Source organism: Ambystoma mexicanum, chromosome 5p (genome assembly GCF_040938575.1).
Source record: "Ambystoma mexicanum isolate Mex_15411 chromosome 5p, UKY_AmexF1_1, whole genome shotgun sequence".
NCBI lineage: Eukaryota > Metazoa > Chordata > Amphibia > Caudata > Ambystomatidae > Ambystoma > Ambystoma mexicanum.
The window spans coordinates 579,670,416-579,682,546 of record NC_090930.1 but is presented as its reverse complement, the minus strand read 5'-3'; positions in this window follow the sequence as shown (position 1 = coordinate 579,682,546).

The window sequence follows — 12,131 nt, the reverse complement described above, 5'->3', positions numbered from 1 at the left end:
CACACTTTATGAGAAAAATTGGCTAATAAAAAACAGTGTTTGCTATTGTTTTCTAGGGTAACACCAAACCAATACATGCAAGTCACCAACAGTGAACATGAACATTAATGCTTTGCTATTAAAAATGCTATGCCAAAATGAAAACATGTCAAACTGGCTGCACAATGTAGACCAGTGTAGACACGTAATAACATTACAGTAAAGCATGCCAGGCCACATTAAGAATTACCTAGACTGGTTGCACCAAAATGCCAGTCGAAGCAATAAGATTCATCAAGAAGAGAGCACACATTCAAGCCTGCATTCCTGCGGCCTCTAACAACACAAACTTTTTAAAATCTGCAAGGAACTGGCCAATCCTGTTGTGGTCTCTACCTCTCCTGTTCCCTCTACAGGCCCTCTGTATGGCTTTGGCCTCTCGCTTCTCCGCTAAAACTCATGACATCCTGTCCACTATCTCCTCTTCCTCTCCCTCTCTCAGTCCTCCTTTGGCCATCTCTCCCTCTCCTCCTTCTTTCTCCTCTTTCTCTCTAACACCTGACAAGGTTTGTAGACAAGTCCCATCTATGGAAGTGTCATCGAAACAGGTGCTCGCCCGCACCACCAGAACCATCAAGGACCATATTGACACCCTTGCTCCAGCCTTGGCCGATTTCTGTAATCAGTCTTTTGCCACTGGGACTTTCCCCTCTCCCAAACTCTTGTAAAAGCTGGCCATCTCCCAGCTTATTCTCCACACTGAATCTGGTGGTTGTCTTCATGACCATCAGTCTGGCTTAAGAGCTGCCAGAGGCACGGAAACTGTTCTCCTGAACACCTGTCAAGATCTGATCTCTAACATTGATTCAAGCATTTCTTCTGTCCTCACCCTCCTTGAACTTTCCTCTGCTTTCGACTTGGTCAACCATGCCATCCTGATCAATCGACTCCGTGATAACCTGGGCATCATGGATCAGGCCCTGGAGCAGCTGACCTCCTTCCTCTTGGACCACCCCTCGCAGGTCCAACTTGGTTCCTTTCACTCCACCACCTCTCTCTACCCGTGGCATCCCCCAGGGCTCTATCCTCTCACGCTGGTTTTTCAACCTCTACCTGCCCCTTTGGCCCACCTGATCTCTACCTTCTCCTCTAACTTTCAGTGTTAGCGGATGACACTCAGCTTTCCTTCAGGCTCCCCTCAGCCTACTCTCCTCTTTCGCTCATTACTGGTGTCATCGCCAACTCCACTCTCTCTTTCTCTCCTCACATCTCGGACGTCGCCAAGAAGTCCCACTACCAGCTGCACCTCTTCAAAGGAACTCTTCTGTTTCTCACTTTCCCCCAGAAGCTCACTGTCTCCAGAGCACTGTTTCTCTCAAGGCTGCACTGCTGCAACAGCCACTTTCTCAATCTGCCTCCCTCTACTCTCCGCCCTCTGCAACTAATCCAGAACAGGGCTACAAGACTTATCCTTGGCCTCAAGCCCAGGGACCGTAGCTCTCCAGCCATGAAATCTCTCCACTGTCTCACGGTGGCTGCAAGGATCAAGTTCAAGACCTGTTGCATTGTCCACAAGGCTTTCTTGTGCTGGGATTCACACTACATCCAACACTCTCTTCCAAAATACCTTCCTTCTCGAGCTCTAGGGGTTAGATGCTTCACCAGGCAGAGAGTGGGGGGTATATCCCTCTCCCCTGCAGGTGCCTTCCTCTGGAATGGCCTCCCTACCCCTCACAAATATGAGCTGGCCCACCTGAAGTTCCAGAAGCAGCTCAAAATGTTCCTCTTTTCCTCTCCTTTCTCTCTCTCCCTCCCCTGCTAACCTACCTGACCTACCTGTCTGCTGTATTAACTGGATGTTTGGCTACCTTCAGTCTCACTGAGTCCAGACTCTTTCTCGATCAGTCGCCCTTGCACTGCCTCCTGGCCTACCACGCAGTTAGGGACTGTAACTGTAACCCTACAGTCCCTTGTTCTCCTTGCACTACCTAGAGCTGTGCTGTCCTGGCTGCACTTACTCAGAGCATTGTGCGCCCTGTTTTCTCCTCCCTTCTCCCTTGCACTTCCCCCCTCCCTTTCCCCTTGCACTTCTCGTTCTTGCATTTGCACGATCTGAATGACACAAGGCTTAATACGATCATTTGTCTTGTCCTCCCTCTGTTTTCCTTCCCTTGTCTTGTCGTGCCTAAACACACTTGTGTACAGGCATGTTATATATGACTTATCATATCATATAATTTTATCACAGATGCCCAGAAAAATATACAGTGCCGCAGTAAGAAACAGCTAGACTGGTAGAACCCAAATGCCAGTTTAGCCAGGTAATCACACTTAGCAGGACTGCTTTATCAGAAATGCCCAGTTAAAAAAGTCATACCAATCTGAGGAATGACTAGACTGGCTGCACCAAAATGCCCCTCTAGCCACTAATACCACATATCATGCCTGCTTAGCATGAACATGGACAACCATTATGATTTATTGTACAATCCCACCCCCTACACATCCCCTCTTCTTCCCATCCCCAAACCCCAACCTCCACAATTAGCTAATTGGCCCAGAATTACCTCCACATCCCACATCCTTGTCCCAGTGCTTATGTATGAGGCTCCTTGCCTCATAGGTAAGTACTGCAATGAGGAAGAGTGGGACTAGGAGTAATGACGATTACAAGTAGCTAAATCAGGCATTAGCTTCATGTACCGCTACCTAATCCCAGTACTTGTGTATGAGGCATAGTGCCTCATACACAAGTACTGCCTAATACACAAGTACTGGGATAAGGACGAATAGGGCTAGGAGTAATGAAGATTACCAATAAGTAATCAAGGCATTTAACACAAGTAGTGGTGCAACAACATTGAGATGACTGGGCTTCAGCACTCCCCCTCCCCCGAAATTGTGGGCTATGTTGACTTGACCTGGCTGACCTACAGAGCAGTTGCCGGACAGAAAAGGACACAGATGTTAAACGGCAGCTGGGTTTCCTGTTAACAAAGGCCCAGCCCGGCAATTACTAATGTACAGCATTTCACTGTTAGTACCTGCATTCAAATGCCACATTTTTTAAGCAATTGAAATTGTGATGTGGGTTTAGTACTTGCATGCCAGTGTATTGATTAGAAGGGTAGAGAGGGAACAGGAGACCTGTCATTCTCCCTGCAGTCCATAAGTGGATGCTTTCAAACTTAAAGGAGAGAGTTAACTGCTTGTAACATTGAAGCTGCACTAGAATAGTCTCAGTAAAATGTGTAAATAAGTTAGATGCCCCCACACAAATAAGTTTGCATCTCCCCGCCACATGTGACGTTAGCGCCTCTCCCAACATTCGAAGGGTTAGCCCACCTGAAATGTAGGTTATGTTGTGCCACTGAACACAAGCACACACACCATTCACCATATATACACAATCACAGCCAGCCAGCCATACATTTAAGTGTGCACTCTTTCATTATACAGGCACACCCAGACAGCCACCCATACATTTAAGTGTGCAACCTTTCACCATACAGGCACACCCAGGCAGCCACCCATACATTTAAGTGGGCATCCTTTTACTGTACACGCACACCCATCCACCCATGCATTTGTATGCACTTTTTCACCATACAATCACACAGGCAGCCACCTATATATTTAAGTGTGCACCCTTTCACCATACACTCACACAGAAAGTCACCTATACATTTAAGTGTACACCCTTTCAACATACAGGCACATCCAGGCAGCCACCCATATATTTAAGTGGGCATCCTTTCACCGTAAACGTGCATACCCAGCCACCCATACATTTGTGTGCACTCGTTCATCATACACTCACACGCACAAGCCATGGGGTTGAGGGAAGCCATAATACTTCAAAACTAAATTGTTTCTTTTTGAAGTCACTCTGACTTTGTAACAAAATTATTTCCGTTAAGGCCTGAACCATAATGGAATTAATGTCTTCATGAAGGCAGGGTGACTTCAAAAATAAACTTGTTATTATAATTTTATTTTTGAAGTCATAGGGCTTCCCCACCCCATGACATGGAGGCCTCCAGCCTAGGGTCTTCATGTCATGTGGTGGGGCTACCCCCCGGACTTCAAAAGAAAGTTTCTTTTTGTATTCACGGTGCCCTCACAAAGTAATTATTTCTGTTACAGAAATAATTTCTCTATAAATGCAGATTTTTTAAAATGTGAAAACATTTTTTTCTTTCTTTTTTACTCCAAGTGGGGCCCTCTTCCAGGACATGTGGTTGTGGGGCCCCCCACTCCACGGGGGCTCGCGGGGCCCCTGTTACGCCAGTGTCACGCAGTCCCTCATCCCAGCACTTGCCTTCTGGCACTGCTCCCTGACCAGACTACTGAGTCTGGCCCTTACCCTGTTCCATGCACTTCACCTCTCGCACTTGCCTTCCTTGGGCTCCCCTAGCACTTACCCTGCCCCTAGCCTGGGGCTCCTCCCCCCTGCACTTTGCTTTGCTCTGCACTTGCACGATCTGAATATCACATGGCCTAGTAGGACCGTTTCTTGTTCTCTGTCCTCCAGTGTGTCCCCATCCCTTTGCCTTGTGGCACTTGGAAACACTTTCTGCTGTATAGGCACCATACAAATGTGCAATAAATATATAACAGTGCACATAATTATGCCTGACTTTACTGCATGTATGTGATTGCTTTGGGCACCAAGCAACCTCCCTAGATCCCCAAAGGTGCAAATCACTGATTCCACTTTTTGTGAAGCCATTTTTGTGGAATCATATGTGCTAGGAATACATATCACAAGGCTCATGACAGGCAGCCGTGCTTAGTGCTAACCTAGCTATAATATTGCCAAAACATCTCTGTCACTTCTGTTTTGTGAAACACCCTGCTTTCTGGCAACCTATGGGAAAAGCAGATCACAACTGTAAAGTTCCCACCAACTGTTTTTTCTCCTGCAAAGGGGGAGTAGAATCATACTATCAGGTTATGGGAATGCCGAGATAAGGTCAACAACAGTCTGTCAGTAAAGACAGACACTTCGTCATGGACATGCACACCAATGTTCAGAGCATTGCCTACATGTTTGTCACAGCATACTGTGTGGCCTTCTTTCCTCTACCATCAAACACATGTTCTGAGTAATTCAAGTGGCACCAGTTGCGTGCCGTTAAAGGCCCTGATTCACAGATCTTTTTCCAATGCTGTTTTGCCATTATAAAACGCTTCTGTAAATTAGGCCCAAAATCCTTTGAACGTTGTTCTTGCAAGGATTTTAAGGCAGAAGCCATAGGAAAATTGACATTGAACAGAAGGTGGATAAGTAGAATGCACAGTGGCTTTTATACAGACAATGGATTGAATTCCTATGATCCTTTGAATTGATAAAACAAATACAACTGTCATTCATATTGATGTCACCCTCTTTATTAGCCTTTGCCAGCCAATGAAACAAATGGTCGCTGTGGCCCAGAAGGTGTGATCACATTATAGTTGGGTTTGCCACGTCAAGAAAAAACTCTGTGGCAACATCAGGTGGGCCACACATTGTCACTTTCACCTTGAAGTGCTCAGTGGCCAACCACTGCAAATACACATCTTGCACTGACTAAATGGGCATGCATTACAGATTGATGCAACACTCTATTTTGACAGTCTGACATTCTTTTCAGTGGCAAATTATGTTTCTTAATGTTAGTTCTGAGATATAAACATTTGAACAGGACACCAAGTGGGTCAGCGATAACAAAGCAAACACAACGCATCCCTCCATGAGGTGTAACTGTGTGAGCCAAACCTGCCCATCGTAGTGAGGGCCTCTGCCTTTCTGTTTATGCATGATAATCAATGGGTGATTGGATTTAAAGGTAACTTTGAGTACCTGTTGGCGTGTTTTATTGGCACACATTGCAAACTTAAAGAGGCTGCTTGTCATCCACATGTGCTGGTGTCAGGAGAGGAGTCTAAGAAACTAGCATTATACGTAGGAGATACTGGAAAAATGTGAAAGGACACTACAAAAGAAAATGTAACCCTTACATTTGTGCAACACTTTAAGTCATTGTGACATATTTATTATTATACCAATGTGTGTTAAGTTGTGCATTTAAACAACAGTTCATGTCACATTTTTCGATTATTCTTCTCCAAATAAAACACATATTTTCTTTTATTTCTAGTATCTAAGGAAACATTATTTTTGTGTTGTTTCTTCTAATGCAGCAGTTGGAGTACACATACTGTAACGAGGTTGCAGAAACGCATTTTGTAAGACGAGTTAACTTATAATTAGACATTAGAAACTAGTTACAAACTTAGACAAGATATAAGGGTATTTCGTACTTTTTTACATATTAGTAAAATGTGAAAGCATGCTTTGCTGAAGTTAAAGAATACAAGAAGTAGGAAGAACATTCACAAGCCCAAGGATGTCCTACTACTACAGGAATGTAAAGCTCACGATTCATAGCATCAATGGGCAGCACATCACTGACACCTGCTGAAATCTTTATGAGTAGTGGCTTTATGAGTATGAGGGATGATGACCCAGTACAGTACGCACCCAGCAGGAGGTCTGCATGGCCAGTGCCACTACTACCCAGATGTACACAAAGACACAGGGGGATAGCATATTGTGTATTGCTTCAGTAAAATAATATTTAAAATACAGGAGTAAAGCAAATTATACATTTTTAAACAATCTTCTGCATTTGCGAATGAAAATAATGTGTTTTAAAATTACACCACCATACATTTGATTGTACCATGCATTCCAAATAAACTACAATTTCAAACAATGCCCTTCAACCACTGAGAGATATTACAGCAGTCATTTACTGAATTGGACAAAAAATAACCACTGGTGAGCATTTTTCAGAAGCTAATCATACCCTTGATGATCTCAAATTTGCTGTACTCTGGGTTAATTTCATGGCTGACAAAGCCAAAAAGACCACATTCAAATTCATGCACATTTTCAATACACTTTCAGGGGGTCTTGAATAGGACATCATAGTTTCATGAGTCATTATCCCAACTAACAAACTCTGACTTTTACCACCCACAAAAATACAGGGATCATACCATTCAGACCAGATACTTTCCATCATTGTTTTTTAAAGCTGTTCACAGGCATTCAACTGACACTGCAACGTCCCCTCTAAGGCAATGAATAGTTGCTGGAATCTCCCTCTAAACTAGCCCCATCATCCTTCAAAATACCCCAGCTGAAAAGCTTCCCAGAGACTTGTCAGCACACGTGTCTCTAGTCAGAGTTTCAAGCGGGCTGCAACCACAATGACTGACACTAGACCATCCCCTTCTGATTTCTTGAGAGCACTCTTGCAGCATGGGCTGCTTTTTTATTCTTTCCCTTCTCTTCACTAACCTACTTAATACAGTGTATCATTTAGACCTTGAAGATTTCAATGCGTGGAAGAGTTAGGCATCTACTTCATGCCTACCTGAAATGCTACAAATCATGCACAGTTAATGGGTTATTTCCAGGACAGACTTAAGTTGTAATATTGTAAGGTTTTTCGAATGCTTCATTCTGTACTTGCCTGAGGAAGTGGAGAAATTCTACGAAAGCTTGCAAATAATCAAAATATAAGACTTTGTTTGTCTATTAGGTATTTGCATGTTGTTTTCTTTTAGACCAACCTTATATTATAGGGAGGCGATAGCCTCCCTATAGTTAAGGTGAGTCGGGCTTCCATAGGAATCCCTCCAAATTGTATCGTTAATAACATTTGATTTGAGTAACAGATTTTACAGAAATTTCAAAAGTAATAAAAGAGTTGTGCCCTGCCTCCCAGACTGCAAAGTTTCATAAAGATTTGTTAAAAAATAAAGATATTAAGAAGGAGAAAAAAAGAAACTGGATGGATTTGGACCAGGTCTCAAACAACTTGGGCACAAAGAGTTGACTCGCAATCCATGCATGGTTTGGGGTTATTCAGTGAAGTAGTTATTTAAATATTGATGGAGAAAGGGGGGCCCCTTCTCAAAAATAGATAGCTTTATCTTGGAGATTTAACCAAAACCGAGTTTTTTAGAAAATGGGAAAATTAAACACATGAAAAAGCTACTTGCAGGTTAAAAAACATGAAAATGCCCTCAGGCTGAGGTGGGGTATGCTAGAGAACACCAAGTGAAATTTGGGAGTTGGAGGGGGTCTAGGGACCGAGTTTTGCAACACAAACCTTTTTGTAGCCTCGGCTATAGCCTCACATATCCCACATCTCCAAGCAAACTGTGTCACAAAATCAGCATGTGTTCTGGGGGGAAAGAGCAGGGTAGGTGAGGAGGCCATTTGGAGAGTGGGAGCAGCTACTCAGATGAGGGGGCCACTCGATGAGCACTTGGGGGCAGGAAAGCATTTCATTTTTTCATACCTTTTGCTGATATTCACAGCTATATTCGAGGCTAGAAAGTGCTACTGATAACCGCAGGTAAGAGTAGTTCCGTGCTCATGGCTATACATTTTGTGGTGCCAGTGTTTTGTTTCTTTTCAAAAAATATTTTTATAGCTATAGTGATGTTAGGGGTGAAAAGTCACTGGCCATGGTCAGTGACAACGTAGGTATTTGGCAGTCTTAGCTACTTGATGGCTGTGTGTTTTCAGACTTTCATACATGTTTCACTGTAGAGAAAAACAGATGATAATAGTTCAAAAAAATTAATACATTAAGCAGCTGTTTATTGCCATTCATGCTATTATACCCTGTGTCTATTAAACATTTCCCTACCTAGTTTATTATCATGTATTATTCTCTGATTTCTTTATCTTAAGCTACCTTACATAACTACATGAGCAGTGTTTTAGTGTATTGATATTTTAAGTTCTATTGCATTATAATATCTGAAGTGATCCCCTTAACTAACAATGTGCAACTGCAGTTATAATAAAAGTGAATGAACTGTAGCTGTGGGTATAATAAAAACAAAAGTTTTTGGTTATTATTTTATTGTGTTTGTGTATTTATTTGTGATAAGTTGTCCTTAAAATGATTCTTTTGGGGTACCCTGGGTGTAGTATTTTAGCACATTTGGAGTACTCGTTTCATGTTAAGAAGGAACACCACATTTCCTTCATCGGTTAGCTGTCCTCCATCATGTCTATAGAAATTGGCGATGTAGAACTGTATGTTGTTGTTTGAAATCCATAATTGTGTGTGGTCTCTCATAAATGCTGAAACTACTTCATTAACATTTCTCTGTGATATCTCAATTTTACCAATAAATCTAGTGGTCCATCTTCATTTTTTGCTTTTTAGTTAAAATGGAAAAGATAAAGATGGTTTGAGGGAATAGTTCCATTATTTGTATTTTATGTATTTATTTGTATTTATTAGTTTTCCCATGTATTGTTTCATCATTAAAGTAAGGGACACGCCTCATACATTGCCCAAATCATTGCCTCCACACTGAGTTAATGTGATGTCTGGCCGCCCTGTACTTCTCAAACTCAACGATTTAGGAAAAACATGGAAACGAGGCAACTCCGCAATCCAAATCTTTTGATTATAAAATCTCTAAAACCTAGGTCCATGTTAATATTTAGTTTCTCACAAAAAGCCAGTAACCAAAGCAGCCAACAGTCTCCGATCAGCCACACAGTTTTCAAACCAGCCGTGATATCTGCAGTCTTTCTATGTTTTCAGGAAAATGATTCCTAGTTTGAATTGCTAGTCGTTTTTATGAATAGGGTATGTATGATGTCTGTGTTTTATAGTTTGTAATTGGTTGATGGTATTGTTGTAATTATCTGCAACTATCCAGCAGCCACTCAGTGCTTGGCATTGATATCCGCTGGTAGATTTCTAGATGTAGAGGTCTCGGGAGGATAGCTCAGGGGGAACATGCTTGCATTGGAAGAGAGACGACACGGAGCACCACAGGTTCGATCCCCCGGTCTGCCCTTAGAAACCTCTGGATATTAAGCATGTGATAAATAACTTATCATATCAGACACTGTGCAGCCATGGCTATACTATGGCAAATGGCATGTTGCGTGTTTGTGGACATGTGGTATACGCAGCTATCTGACTTTTTGGGTGTAGTGGTATCATATATGCATTGAGTGTCTTGGGGGATTGGGAGAGACCAGGGGAGTGGACGAGGACCATGGGGAGTGGCTAGGGGCTGGTAGGCATGTTAGGGACACTTGTTTGGAGTTTAAGGGAGTTTGAGGGAGTGGAAATATATATTTCTATTTGAAGTTTATATTAGTATAGCCACGACTAACAGCAAACAGACATGCAGGGCTTTTCTATAACCGTGTCTATTGCAAAGCATGTGCATAGACGCATTGATGCTTTTCATCATTTTATTGGTTGTACGCATAGGCGGGGTTATAGTTAAAGCTGTGTCTATAAACTATAAATTGTCTGTGCAATAATCATATTTTTATGTGGATGATAAGGTAAAGCATTCTATTTATGTTTGTTATTTTATCTGCTTAGTTGTTCTCCTATATCTTTTGAAGATGTGAAGGCCGATTTAGTTTGATTTTGGCCTCCAGGAAAATGTACACTGTGGATAGAATAACAAGATCTGTAGCCTCTTTGAATAGCTGCAGCTTTGAAACTTGTTGGTTGGGGGGGAAATAGATTTTGTTAGTTTCATTGCCTGTTATGTGTTGTTGTTACTTTTTTATTTTTGTGACTCTCGTGATAGGTTGTGGTGAAAATGTGTCATCCATTTTAGTAGTTTTATTAGTATATAGTCCTCTATTTTTGGTATTCTTTTTGAAAAGTATAAAAGGCACAATTTTCTGCAGTTTCATCCCTTTGATTGCAGATGTTTCACTGTGCACATGAGAGGAGTGTGGATGATGTGAAACTAAGTGCTTATAAATATTTATAAGTTTGAAGGTTTATTTATATCATTGTGCGTGCTATAATAACCACTGCTATCAGGTGGTCATTATGATTCTTTTAATCTGCTCTGATTGGGTGGTGAGTATTTATTTGATTATATTTCTTGTAATTTTAATGCACTTTCAGGTATGTAGTACTCTTAGGTCTTTTGAGTGTTTTGGGAGGTAGTTGAATTGACAGTGGTGTGCAAGTTCATTTTAGACATTCTTTTATTTTATTGTAGTTGTATCATTCCCATCATCCCATTGGACTTCCACTAGATGTTGTACAGTTAACTCCTGTGAAAGGCCAACCCATATTCAAAACATAGTGGTACTTCTGTAGATGCACATCTGTAGACTGTTCATGGAAAGTCTCCTTTGTGACCTCTCTAGCATTTCTGATGATTCTTTTCATGGAGTGCTGCATTGCTGCATGTGTTTTAAGACTGGTGGTGGCAGCACCTTCAATGTGTGGTGGTTGATTTGGTACAATCACCGTTCACACCTGCAGTAACGAGGGAAGACGACATGTAGGTCAAAAAGCTCTGGTCCATTATGTGGCAGGCCATCTAGAAACATTTGAAGGCCCACATTTTAGTGTCTTTTTGGACAAGGTGCATTGGACATTCTCTTTTTCTCTTTTGACACAAAATGTGTAAAATTATGTTTTTTCTAAAGTACTAGTGTTTCTCAATTTTTTATTGTTTTCTAATACATATTATCTGAGTTTCATTAGGGTTAGGCCATCCCATCTCTCTTGTTTTCAAAGTTTATTTAACCTACACCCTTCACTCTATTGTAATTCCTTAGCATGATGGCTATTGTTTGTTCTTACCCAGATTATATATATATGTGTATATATATATATATATATATATATATATATATATATATATATATATATATATATATATATATATATAAAATCATTGATTGTAGTAACCGTTTTTATATTTTTTCGTATCTCTGTTGTGTTAGTGAATTAGTTATGGCAATGCACCTTATGTTTGGAGAGAGTCATTTCTCAATGGGCTAGTGTGGCATGTCTCAGGAGAAGCAATTGTGGCAGAGGCAACACATTACTCTCATAACTGAAACATTGGGAGAAGTAAAATTGGAACAGTTGGAATTGACAATGCTGCATAAGTTGAGGGCTAATTCACTGTTGGTGGCCTTCCAATGACACTGGATGTTTCCAAGCTTTGAAATGGACTATTTGACAGTCCACATCTAGGTTTTTCTTTTGCACAAAGAGCACAGGAGTTTCTCCATTAAAAAGAAGTGTTCTTTTATTTATCTTGAAATATTTCCATCTGCCTGC